Below are 12,815 nucleotides of genomic sequence, written 5' to 3'. Positions count from 1 at the left end.
TTGGCGTTGTCGGTCATTTGCTCTGCGTGTGTTAACTACGAACCGGCGCGCTTGGCTCCGTTCCAATTGTCGTTGTTGATTTCGTTCAGCTCGTGCCTCTTGTGATTGGGATGCAAGCAATTGCGACATGCTTACACGCACGTTTTTGTTATCTTGTTGGATTTGTTCGTCTGTTCTTTCTGCTCTACTATTTCGGACGTTTGTTGCTTTATTCGTTCGACGGCCCAAATGGCCCCCCTTGCGTTTTGATGGCATTGTGCACTGTAATACATGCACATAAAAATAGATAAATTAAAATAAATCGTACAAAATTTTGCACGCACTGCGTTGTGATATGCCGAATAAAATGTCAAAATGACGCGACGCTTCTCTTGAATTCTTCTCGGACGTAGCGCTATCTGTCATTCAACAACATAAATAATTTCGTTCTGTTTGAAATACGAACGACGGTTAAATTTGTTCATACAAAAATAATAAAAACGCGATTAAAAAATGGGAGGGTGGGGGTAGGAGGATGAAAATTTTGGGTTATAGGTATTTTTTGATGCCAAATAAAAAAAAAATACAAAAAAAAAATTTGTCAAAAAAATAAAAGAAAATTTTTTCTGGATAGAGATACCCAAATCACGTAGCGGTATGAAATATACTTGTTGACCTATTCTCATACCTAACAAATATACATAAAAAAAATCATAAAAATCGGTCGAGTCTTAAAGAATTTTTTTTCTGGATAGAGATACCCGAATCACCTAGCGGTATGAAATATACTTGTTGACCTATTCTCATACCTAACAATTATACATAAAAAAAATCATAAAAATCGGTCGACCCGTTTCGGAGGAGTTCGACCACAAACATCGTGACACGAGATTTTTATATATATAGAGATATATTCATATTAATATAGTACCCGAATAGTCTATACAGTTAATATAAATATATTTAATTTATTAATTCAGTACCTAGGTAATAAAAATATTATAAAAATGTTATTTCTATTATAGTTTGTGGTTAGTACGCCACGAATAAACAACAAAGAAAATTATTAAAAACTATTAAAATATGAAATAATATCGTCACCTCAACACTACAACTAGATAACTTGATGTTCTCTATTTTGAGATAGCTATTGAATATGATTCTACATTTCTTTCTCTACAAAATGATAAAACTAGGTAAGTCAGAAGTTAATGGGAACTGTATTAAATTTGTGTTTGAAAATACTAGATAACTTTAAAACCATAAATGCATTAAATAAATAAAATAATATATCTACAATATTTTTTCATACAACTGAACATTATTTAATTTTTTCCAATCAGACAAACTTTATTTTCCATTTTTATAGATAGATTGCATAGATTTCTATTAGTTAAGTAAAGTTTAAATTTCATTTTCCCAACAATGACCAACTACTCAGAGTTATCTAGTTGTAGTATTGAGGTGACGATATAGTATGTTTGTAATAGTTACAAATCGAGAGATGTGCAACGATTTATGATGTGCCTGAGGCACAAACCTCGTCACCGATGGCATGCGCTTCAATTTTTCGACCGGCGCGACTTCTCAACTAAAATAAAATATGTGCTAATACTGAAAAGCTCATGAGGAGCGGAGAACGGGTCTCGCGGGTCGTTTGGTTTGGTTTTCCTATTTTTTTATTGGTTCTATTGATCTACTTTTCGAGATAATGTATAATGACAATTATTTATCACACAGGTGAAATTTTGACAAGGGTACCTCCAAGCCTATAAATATCTAAAATCACCACTTTTTGAGAGTACCTAGGTTTATGGAAATGCTTTAATTCTCAGTAGACTGTGTGTTTGTTAATTAATATTTTTGTTGCATTTGTCTGTTTGAATAAGTAGGTATCTACCTAATAAATTTTCAGACAATTTTAAACTAAAATTGAAACGGGGTCCCAATCTCAATCTGCTTGAGGGTGGCACTTCACTTAAGGACATCACTGAATTTACTTCAGCTTCGGATACTGCAGGAGAAGGTAAAGGCACAACAGAAACGTAGATAGGAGGAGCTTTTCGTAACTACGCAACCAGGCCCTGGATACGGAAGTGTGTTACAATTTGGTCACCAGCCTTCGACAGAAGACGGCTTACAAAAAAAAGCTGGCACACAAGTTCAAATGAGAAATAGATCATGGCATATAACTCAGTCGAGTTATAATCCTCAATCAAATTTATCATGATACATTATGTAGCAATCATACCACTCGGAATTAAATGAGTGACATACTAAAATACGTATGTATCGTTGTCAAAACAAAACAATAGACCGATAATATTTATAACTAGATCAGTAGGGTTGTTTTGGTTTGTTAATTGAGACAATATCTAGTGTAATATTATATGTACTGCATTTGTAAAAATTGGAAGGACAATGCATGAATCTTGACTCAACTCAACGAGTCCGTCACAAGACGCGCTACTATTGTCACGAGTTCTTCACTCGACTTAGTTAACCATCATTTCACTTAAATCAAGTCTCTCAGTTCATTAATATAATCAATCTCTTCATCACATCGCTCTCACCAGTACATCATTACCTGCGATTATGATCTCACGTTATCATCCATATTATTGTGACACCCCGGAAGTCCGGGTAGGGAGGGGAGTCGGGGCCGCACAGCCTAATCCGACCTCCGCACTCAGCTCTCCGGTCGACCTGGCGTTAATGACGCCCTTGGTGGCGCGCCGTCGGTCGATATGTGTAAGTTACACGACCAGCTTCCACCCTTAGACTAGCTCAGTGATGGTAAATTGTTCAGGGCGGTCAATCGAAGCTAGGTTTGGTGTTGGTAGAGCACGGTCAGTGTAAGGTTAGTCTTGACAGTTGGGTAACATATAGGATGCCGGGATGATAAAAATTATGAACGCATCAATTAATCGACGCAAAGGAAGGAAGGAAAGGAAGGAAGGAGAGGATGTGTTCAACATCTTGGTGGTCATGCCCGCAGGTACAACCCGGCCCATCTACTATCAAGCCAAACTCGTGGAGTCTGGCGGTGAAGTTGCCATGGCCGGTGAGGAACTGGCTAATCTAGTGCGAAGGTTGGAGTCTTCTAGTTTGGTGCCTGCAGAATACGTATGGAAAAAAAACGGTAAGTGTGCCTGCCGCCCATAAAATCTCCAAGCATCCAAGCAACAACGACCTTTTATCTCCCACCTTATCTACCGCCAAATATATTATCCAGAATTTTGCGCACACATGCAATAATGTAATAATAGAAGGAACATTACTATTCACGCATTAGATTATTTTTAAACATACATATTAGATAATCTGAATGATTAAAATGGCAAGATAAACTTTTATAAGAATGTTGCCCGCAATAAAATGACCTACTGAACAATATGATATGATCTTAAAACACCACATGCTTTGTAATCGATATCTCTGATTAAGTTCGACTTTTTTAGATCGATACATAGAGATTTTTTTTACATATCAATAACGATTATTATTATCAGTCATTCATATACAGATAGTTGTGAATTAGATAGGCTGTGTGCACACATAATTAATCATACGTACTGATACTAACAACTTTGGCTTAAATCCTTAAATAATGACATAGCCTAAGTAGATTACAAGATTATTGTTATATCTTTGTTGTATTATTTATTTATTGGACAACTGAATATTAAATATAGCGTTGCCAATAGCACCTTTTTGCCAAATCTATTATTTTTCAATAATAGGCATCTAGCTTGCTAACTGTGCATAATATGTCGTAAGCAGTTTAAACATTTTCTTTTAAAAAGCTAGATAATTAGATTAGATTAATTTGATAATCTACATGCTTGCTGTATAACATACGATATTTAAGTGGTAACCAGATGCTATAGCTTTATTAATTTTTAATTAGGTTTATGACCTATTTTTTATTGGTTAAAATCAAAATTCTCCTAAAAACTACGTTCATATATATTTTTTTTGTTTTTTTTTTAATACAGTTTCTAGTATTTTACCACATTTTTATTAGCTCGTATTCTTGTTTGTCCAAGATTTATATTGGACGATTGAAGATTTTTAACTAACTTCCCGACTACCTAGACATTTGAAACTTTCAGAATATATCAGAACACGACGACAATGCATTATTTTAATACTTTTAGCCATTTTTAAGCAGAATTGAATTCATTTTCAGTTAATTCTGTTTTGTACGGAAAGTTATTTCGGAAGAAACCCGTAATCCAATCCACTATTATCGGTTGCTAAGTGGGTGGTCCTAGCAACCAAATTATTAATACATACGTGCGTTACTATGGAAATCAATATGAAATGTCAAAATGACATTTCAGTATTCTATATTTATTCAGTATTTCTATCAAGTACAATAAGAAAAATTAAAAACGTGGTATATAAGAAGTTCTTTTTATCTTGTAATTATTGGTATGTAATTTCTAACCTAATAATCACATCTACGATGGCCAAGCGTCGTGGGTCTCAAGTTCGAATCCTGGGTTTGGCAAGTACACATAATAATGTTTTTCAATTTGAGTATGGACCTAATAGGTTGAGCAAGTAGCTGAAATCCATTTCTCGTAAAAACAAAATCTGTTAATACAAGCCTTCAACCTTTATAGGCCCATATGATCTTATTAGGATTGGACATAGTCGGAAAAAAAATAATCAAATAATATCTTAATCTAACCTAACCAAACCCAACCCATGTGTTGCCTATTAAAACAGTAAACCGAATAAAATATTGACTATTATACAAAATTGAATATACAATAGGTATGTGTAATTTATCTAAACTGATTCATATTTTATTATTATCCAGAAATACTCGTATTTAAATATTACGTCAACGGGCCAAATTGATTAATAGCTTGAAATGATTTAAGCTCTTTTTTTAACAGTAGGAGCTTTTTCATCGCCAAAATTATCAATAGCTGAACGAAAAAGCTCCTTTAATTTAATTTATTATTTCGATGGCCATAATTAAAAATTCCTAAAGATTTTGTATTTTTCCGGTGACTTATTATTATTTATTCTTCCACGAGCCGCCCCTCCAGTGATATTCTCGGTAAGCTCTGTGGTCTGGCAGACTTGGCCTACTTATTGACCGGTTGCGCAACCTAACCGGACCATATTCACTACTAAACTGATCTCAATACAGTGACAGCTCGTCGCTGGACAACTTTAACTATGGTTATTATAATATTAGGTATTTATATATAATTATATTTTTCTTCTTCTTAATCAATAATAATTCACAAGATTTGAGAATGTAACATACTTTATTGAACATCCAGAATTTGAAAACGTTAGAATTAAATAAAAAATAATAACAAGATAAAAAGAACTTTTTATATACCACGTTTTTAAAATTTCTAGTAAATCATATAAACTTGAAAATTCTATGTATTAATAAATACTTTTATTGTACTTGATAGAAATACTGAATAAATATAGAATACTGAAATGTCATTTTGGCATTTAATATTGATTTCCGTAGTAACGAGTTGCTAGGACCCCTTTAGCAAGCAATAGTAGTGTTTTACTTTTTACGATTTTTTCCGAAATAACTTTCCATACAAAATAGAATTAACTGAAAATGAATTCAATTCTGCTTAAAGATGGCTAAAGAATAAAAGAATGCATTGTTATCGTGTTCTGATATATTCTAAAAGTTTCAAATGTCTAGCTAGTCGAGAAGTTAGTTAAAAATCGATTGCAAGATTTGTATTGGACAAATAAGAAACAATTTGTACTGGACATACAAGAATACTAGCTAATAAAAACGTGGTAATAAATTATAATTAGTGCAAGTATCTTGATTAAAACCACAAAAGCCAATAAAACTGCCAAATTTAACGCAAGTGCTAAGCTCTTCAGCACATCTATTCTATACACAAGGCTGCTATCGGTGGCTGTTGGCGACTATCGAGGTAAATTTATCATATTTATGTGATTAATTGTTACAATAAGTTAACCGTCAAGAAGTGGTATGTTTTAGAATTTTCTAATGCAATAAAATTGGCCTTTTTGACGACCATGTCGGACGGTACGACGGGCTCAACTGATGGTTGAACAAAATTGAGCAGCTCTACCCTTTCCATTCACATTTTAGGACATTCCCAGAGGATTTGGTTTTCATCGTGTATTTTTCCGCCATATGGACATGTTGAACGGGTAACAAGACCAAGCTCATAAATACCACAGGACTAATATAAAAATAAAATTACAAGATAAAAAGAACTTTTTATATACCACGTTTTTAAATTTTCTGTTGAATCATATAAACTTGAGAGTTCTATGTATTAATAAATACTTTTTTTGTACTTAATAATACTTTTTTTTTCTCGACCATGTCCGATCCTGACAGGATCATATGGGCCTCCACAGAGTGGAGGATTGTATTGACAGATTTTGTTTTTTATGAGAAATGGATGTCAGCCACTTGCTCAACCTATTAGGTCCATACCCTGACACACACAAATTGAAAAACAATATGTGTACTTGCCAGACCCAGGATTCGAACCTGGGACCCACGGCTTTATAGTCCAACGCTTACGCCGCGCGGCCACCGTGGGCGTCCTATATAATACTAATACTGAATAATAATAATACTGAATAAATATAGATCATTTTGACATTTCATATTGATTTCCATAGTAACGCACGTGTATATATTAATACTTTAGTTGCTAGGACCCCCTTAGGAACCAATAATAGTGTTTAACTTTTTACGAATTGTTTCCAAAATAACTTTCCATACAAAACAGAATTAACCGAAAATGAATTTAATTCTGCTTAAAGATGGCTAAAAGTATTAAAAAAATGCATATTCAACGTGTTCTGATATATTCTAAAAGTTTAAAATGTCTAGCTAGTCGAGAAGTTAGTTAAAAATTGATTATTGCAAGATTTGTTTTGGACAAACAAGAAAAAAAATTTACTTCACAAACAAGAATACTAGCTAATAAAAATGTGGTAAAATGAACCGAAAGTGACTGTGATGGTAAAACATTATTATTTATGGCAATATAAAATATTATCAAAGTAACGCCACTGTTTTAATAGTATGTTGTGATGTTGGATATATGTATCATTTTCAAAAGAAGCCATACCACTTTCCTCTCGAGCAGAGAATATTGTCTTCCTTACTTACACCCTGCGTGCCGAATGCCGAATCCGTGGGCGAAGTGAAATAATTATTGAAAGTCATCCAAACTGAAAACAAATATCGCTTAGTTAATAAGAAACCAATATACATCCGTCACGGTTCAAAACAAGAGCGAGGTCGCCTGGTTATTTTACGTTCAATCACATTTTTTTTTTAATTTTCGTAGGCAAGGACCTCACAGCATCTCTATTAACAAACAATTGGAAAGGTTAATTAGTAAAATGTTCAGATTAATCACTGTTCTGTTGTATTTATCCGGAGGTGCACTGCAAAAATTATTAGTATTGATAATTACTTGCATACTAATTAACAAAATAATTAATTATACTGAACGAAAACAACTAATCTAATTAATATTATCATAATGATTTATAACTTTCTATATATTATAACTAAAGCTTCTTTAACAGCGATGGTGTATAATGACGTATAGGAAAGTAACGTAAGACCAAAACTCATCACGAAATATTTAAGTATTAATGCAAAATTGATAATCATACCCCGTTTACACGGGTTACATGTAAGTTGTACGTATGCAGTTCATCGTGGGACACTTATTCGTGCACCGCAGTACGTGAAACAAGAGTTCGTATAACATTTTGTCAAATGACGAGTTCTTCGTTGAATATTTCACCGTGGAATACATTTGTACGTATCTTACAAAATGCTAGCTGATAGTAGATACTGTTCAAATTAGATTAACCCTAACCTAACCTAGTAAAGACATCTCATAAAATTCGCCACATGTTGTAGCATACGTACACATATACTCCACGGTGAAATGTTCAACGAAGAACTCGTCATTTGATTAAAATATTACACGAACTCATGTTTCACGTACTGCGACGCACGAATAAGTGTCCTGCGGTGAACTGTTGACGTACAACTTTCCGAATACGGTTTATACATAGATTTGCTGTGCACAATAAGAAAATGTATGGGAAAACATGTATTATCCTGCAGTAGGCAAGATTGCGTGCATTAATCAAACAAGTTTGGACGGTTTTGAATTCAACGCGCAAGTACGATTATTTTCGATCTGCGCCTGCGCAGTAGAGCGATATTAGCGAACATGTCAGTAAAAAAACGATCTACTCATTTTGAGCTTAACCGATTTTCAATACGACCTGTCAGGTAGTACTATAAAATGACAACATCGCGCCTCGCTTACTCTTGAAGAATGAGATTGGAGAGACAGTCAGCACTTTTACTTGTAAACAGTTATTGTCATCATAGTTTAAAATAAGCACTATTGCTGACAGTGATTCCATGCACGTGTAAAGGCTGCTAAATGTTCGATTTTTATGTAGTAAATGAACATATTTTAAATATAGAACATTCGAAATAAAAGAAATGATTTTTTTCTGTCAGATCAACAAAATGGATTAGGTATAAACACAAATAAGTACTCATGTATCATGTATGTAAAATATATTATGAGATGAATATGTACAATTTCTTATAAAAAATTTAATATATATTTTTAACTAAATGATTGTATATTATTATTGCAAACAAACAGAATTATATAGAGAAGCAATAATATCTAATAATAAAATAATAAAACGAAATAAGTGACAAAAGATGTAAAATTAAAAGTACATTATTATATAAACCATTAATAGAATAATTATAAAACTATTGATATATTAGGTAAATATATAAAATACCTCCTCCAGTCCCTTGGATACCTCAAGATTGCCTAAAACAGCGACTGCATATACTATGTTGTCACAATAACCATAGCATTCTGTGTAAAAAAATAATATAATTAGGAAATGATTTTATGTTATAAATGCTATTTTCTACATTTCTAGAAGATATCTATAAATTAGTAGGTCCATTATAATGGACAAATTAAAGTATTAATCTAGCTTTTATGAATTATTTATACCGAAAACGGGACGACAAAGACAAGACTTTCGACAATAATTGTCTTCCTTGATTCCAATAAAAATACACAGTAAACTATGAAAATATATAAAATCTTGTCTGCCAAAGGTAATTAAGTATAACCGTTTATTAATAAATAATGTTTCATTCACAATAATTAAGTATATAATGTAGTGGATTATTTAACATACTGATAAAATAAATGTTTAAAATAGAATTACATGCTTAGACTGATTGCATAGAAGACGACAAACGTTAAAATAGCTATAAATTCATATCATGTTTTTGAGACTTACAAACTTTTGGCAGTAACTTTACGATATTTGTATTAATAACAATTTTTGAATAAGTAGTCATTCATTGCCAGAGAACAAGATATAAAAAAATACTACTATTATAGTAACACAATAAACATGATTTCTCTCTATTCATTTTATTAGATATTTTAAAATTTATTGTATAGAATATACAGGTTGAAATTTCGCAAGGAAAAAAAACACAACAATATCCTCATATAGATCACATATCGCGTACATATTAAGTGGTATGAACAGCTTTAAATTTATTAACATTAACGTTACATAAAAAAAAACATAATAACATTCGAAGAAAGTGGACTACAAAGTACGCTCCAGGCAAAAAACGACATTATATTGTTATGTCTGGCGTTACAAAATGATAATAATATTATTATTATGCGACTCTAAGAGACCTTTGACGCATAGAAAAACGAAATTGTGGCAGTATGCTGATGGTGTTGCGTAAAAAAAGGATTTAAAATTCTAGGCAGCATTAATAGGCTGTGTGAATTTCCATAAAAGTATGAAATAAAAATGCTATACGATGCAAATTTATTAAGTGAACAGTTGAAATCAGAATAAAAACACTTTATGATATTTAATATGTGTGACCACATACTGAATAAAAATAAAATAATATAGAACGCAACTTGATAAATAATGTAGAGTAAATTTAATAATATCCGTTTACACGTGCATGGATTTACTGCTGACAGTACGCATAGTAGCGCCTGTACACATGCATGAAATTACTGTGCTTATTTTAAACTGTCATGACAATAACTGTTTACACGTAAAAGTGCTGACTGTCTCTCCAATCTCATTCTTCAAGAGTAAGCAAGTAAACTAGACGCGATATTGTCATTTTATACTACTATTTTGACAGGACGTATTGAAATCAGTTAACCTCAAATGAGTAGTTCGTTTTTTTACCGGCAGGTTCGCCAATATCGTTCTACTGCGCAGGCTCAGATCCTTCCGCGAAAAAAAATCATCACAATTTGGAAGCTTCCAATCTTGTTTGACTGCCAACTGCAGGATAATACATGTTTCCCCATACATTTTCTTTCTGTGTACAGTAAATCTATGCACGTATAAACGGGGTATTATCGTACAATTTGCAAGATTGCATGCATGAATCAAAAAAGTTTAGCGTCTTCAGAATTTTCACGTGATAGTTGTAACTTATACGATATTTGAACAGTTGAACGATAGTGGCGAACCTGCCGGAAAGAATGCGAACTACACCGCGCAGGATATTTTAACGTTCACCAATTTTGACTACAAGTGAAATAGCACCATACAATGACAACAACGCGTTTTGCTTACGTTTGAATAATATTGAGATTGTGCGAGACAGTCAGCACTATTACGTATAAACAGTTATTATCGCGATAGTTTAATTTTCACACTATTGGTATCAGTAAATCCACGCAGTGTACAGGCAATATAACGTAATTATGCTTCTTTCAATTCGACACACATTGATATGCAACAAAAATATAGGTAAAATATATTTTTTTTAAATTTTACATGAACAAATGAGCCAAGTAAATCGTATTTTAAGAATCATTATATCGGTGATTTTCAAATATCTTCATTCTACGGCCCCGACAAGTTGTGAAAAAGGACTTCCGACTGGAGTTTGTGATTTCTCGACCTTTTTCACTTTTTTAGCTCTTCCGGCCAAAATATTCAGATATAAATATATATATCAGAATTAAAGTCAATAGCTTTTTCTATTTCTGTCTATTTCTCGAAGACTAGATTTCTCGATCACAACCTCTACTCTCGACCGATATCTTATAATTTTTAGTCACCAACATACTGTATTTTGTTATTATTAATGCTACATTAAAAAGAACAATTGTTTATCAAGCAAACACAGCGAATTTCTAAGATAAAAGGTAATATGTGTTTTAGTACCGCGAAATAATAGTTTTTAAATGTTAACAAACACAAAATATAAATTCAGCATCCTTGACAGTTTATTTTGGTGCCACATTATTATTTATACATGTCTAATATGCGCGCTTATTTGTTTTTTTAATTTTAAATATCCTTCTAGATTCTATTAAATATCTAAAATCTACACAATGTCAATCTAAAATATTTAAAACTTGTTTTGTTTACGTTGTCATGGAAACTTAAACTGAAATTAGGAATCTAAAATAAGAATATAAATTATTGTATTAATGGACCTAGTTAATATTGCTTTAGTTGAACCAAACCTAAGGTCAAATGCCAACAGTAGATGATCTGTAATAAACAGTATTACGTTTTCATTTGACATACGCCCATTAATTTAATACCTTGAATTTGAGATTAAAATATGTCAGTTTCGTATTATGATATGTACTATATCATAATATGTAATTTAGTTGTACCTTTAATATATATTATGAATATATATATGTGTAGCTACACATTATCATTATACCATTGTATCTAGTGCTTTAAGCGTTCCCTTGAAACTATATAAGTCAATCATTTTGACTGTTTAGTTTGCGTAGGAAGTAATACAAGATGTATAAACTATGTTGCATATACGATTTATTTTATTATATATCTCGAATATATTACAAACGTTACATTACAGCATCTATTACTTATAAGTAGGGTGACTACATTTTATTAAAGAATAAATAATAAATCGGTAATGTGATGGGAGAGGTATATATTATATTAAACGTGATTTTTCGTGGGAATCTTTGCGTCTGGCGTGTTGAAGTCGAAGTAGGTACAATGCGGAGGATAAGGTTACCTCATAAGAGTGAGAAACTGGGATAGTTGGACTGCGCCACGAGACATTTGAGGATGATCAGTCAAATTACTTAATTAGAAACCGGTAGCACTGGATCCATCATGGGTTGTAAGGCCAATAATGATGATAATACACTATTAGTATTTTGGGAGTGAAGTTGTTGGCTTTGATGATCACGTCGGGGTCACCGCTATGGGCTGGATGATGCTGCGGAGGAAAGACTAATTTGTGGTTACTCAAGTGAATCGAGAAGAGAGCAGGACGCATGAGAGATGTTTGCTTGAGTTCCAGGCACGGTGAAAGAATCCTTCAGGGCGAGGCGCGGCGAGAGAGTGCACTGGTCCTAGGCTCGGTGGAAGATAGTACTATGCGGTAAGATCTGCCCAGTCTGAAGCACGATGATATAGAGTGTACTATCTACCATCAACGGTGACTCACTATTTATTGAAATCAATATTCGATAAATTTTGGCAAGTCATTATGATGTAAGTCACAATTGGGTAATATGTTCACCGTCGCACTGCTGTAACTTCGCGGCATTTTGCTGACAAAATATTAAGTTGTCACACCTTATCGAGGTATGTCACACTTGCAGAATTTGCTGACCGTAGATGAGGTGCTGTGCGATACTTGTGTTGTTGCAATCACGCTGGCAAGGCCTGGGGTTGTTGATTGCCACAGTATTAATATCTATCAACGC

The sequence above is a fragment of the Rhyacophila brunnea genome, unplaced genomic scaffold, assembly GCF_057557595.1.
Source record: "Rhyacophila brunnea isolate RB1 unplaced genomic scaffold, BYU_Rbru_1.0 scaffold_22, whole genome shotgun sequence".
Classification (NCBI taxonomy): domain Eukaryota; kingdom Metazoa; phylum Arthropoda; class Insecta; order Trichoptera; family Rhyacophilidae; genus Rhyacophila; species Rhyacophila brunnea.
This window is presented reverse-complemented; position numbering follows the sequence as displayed.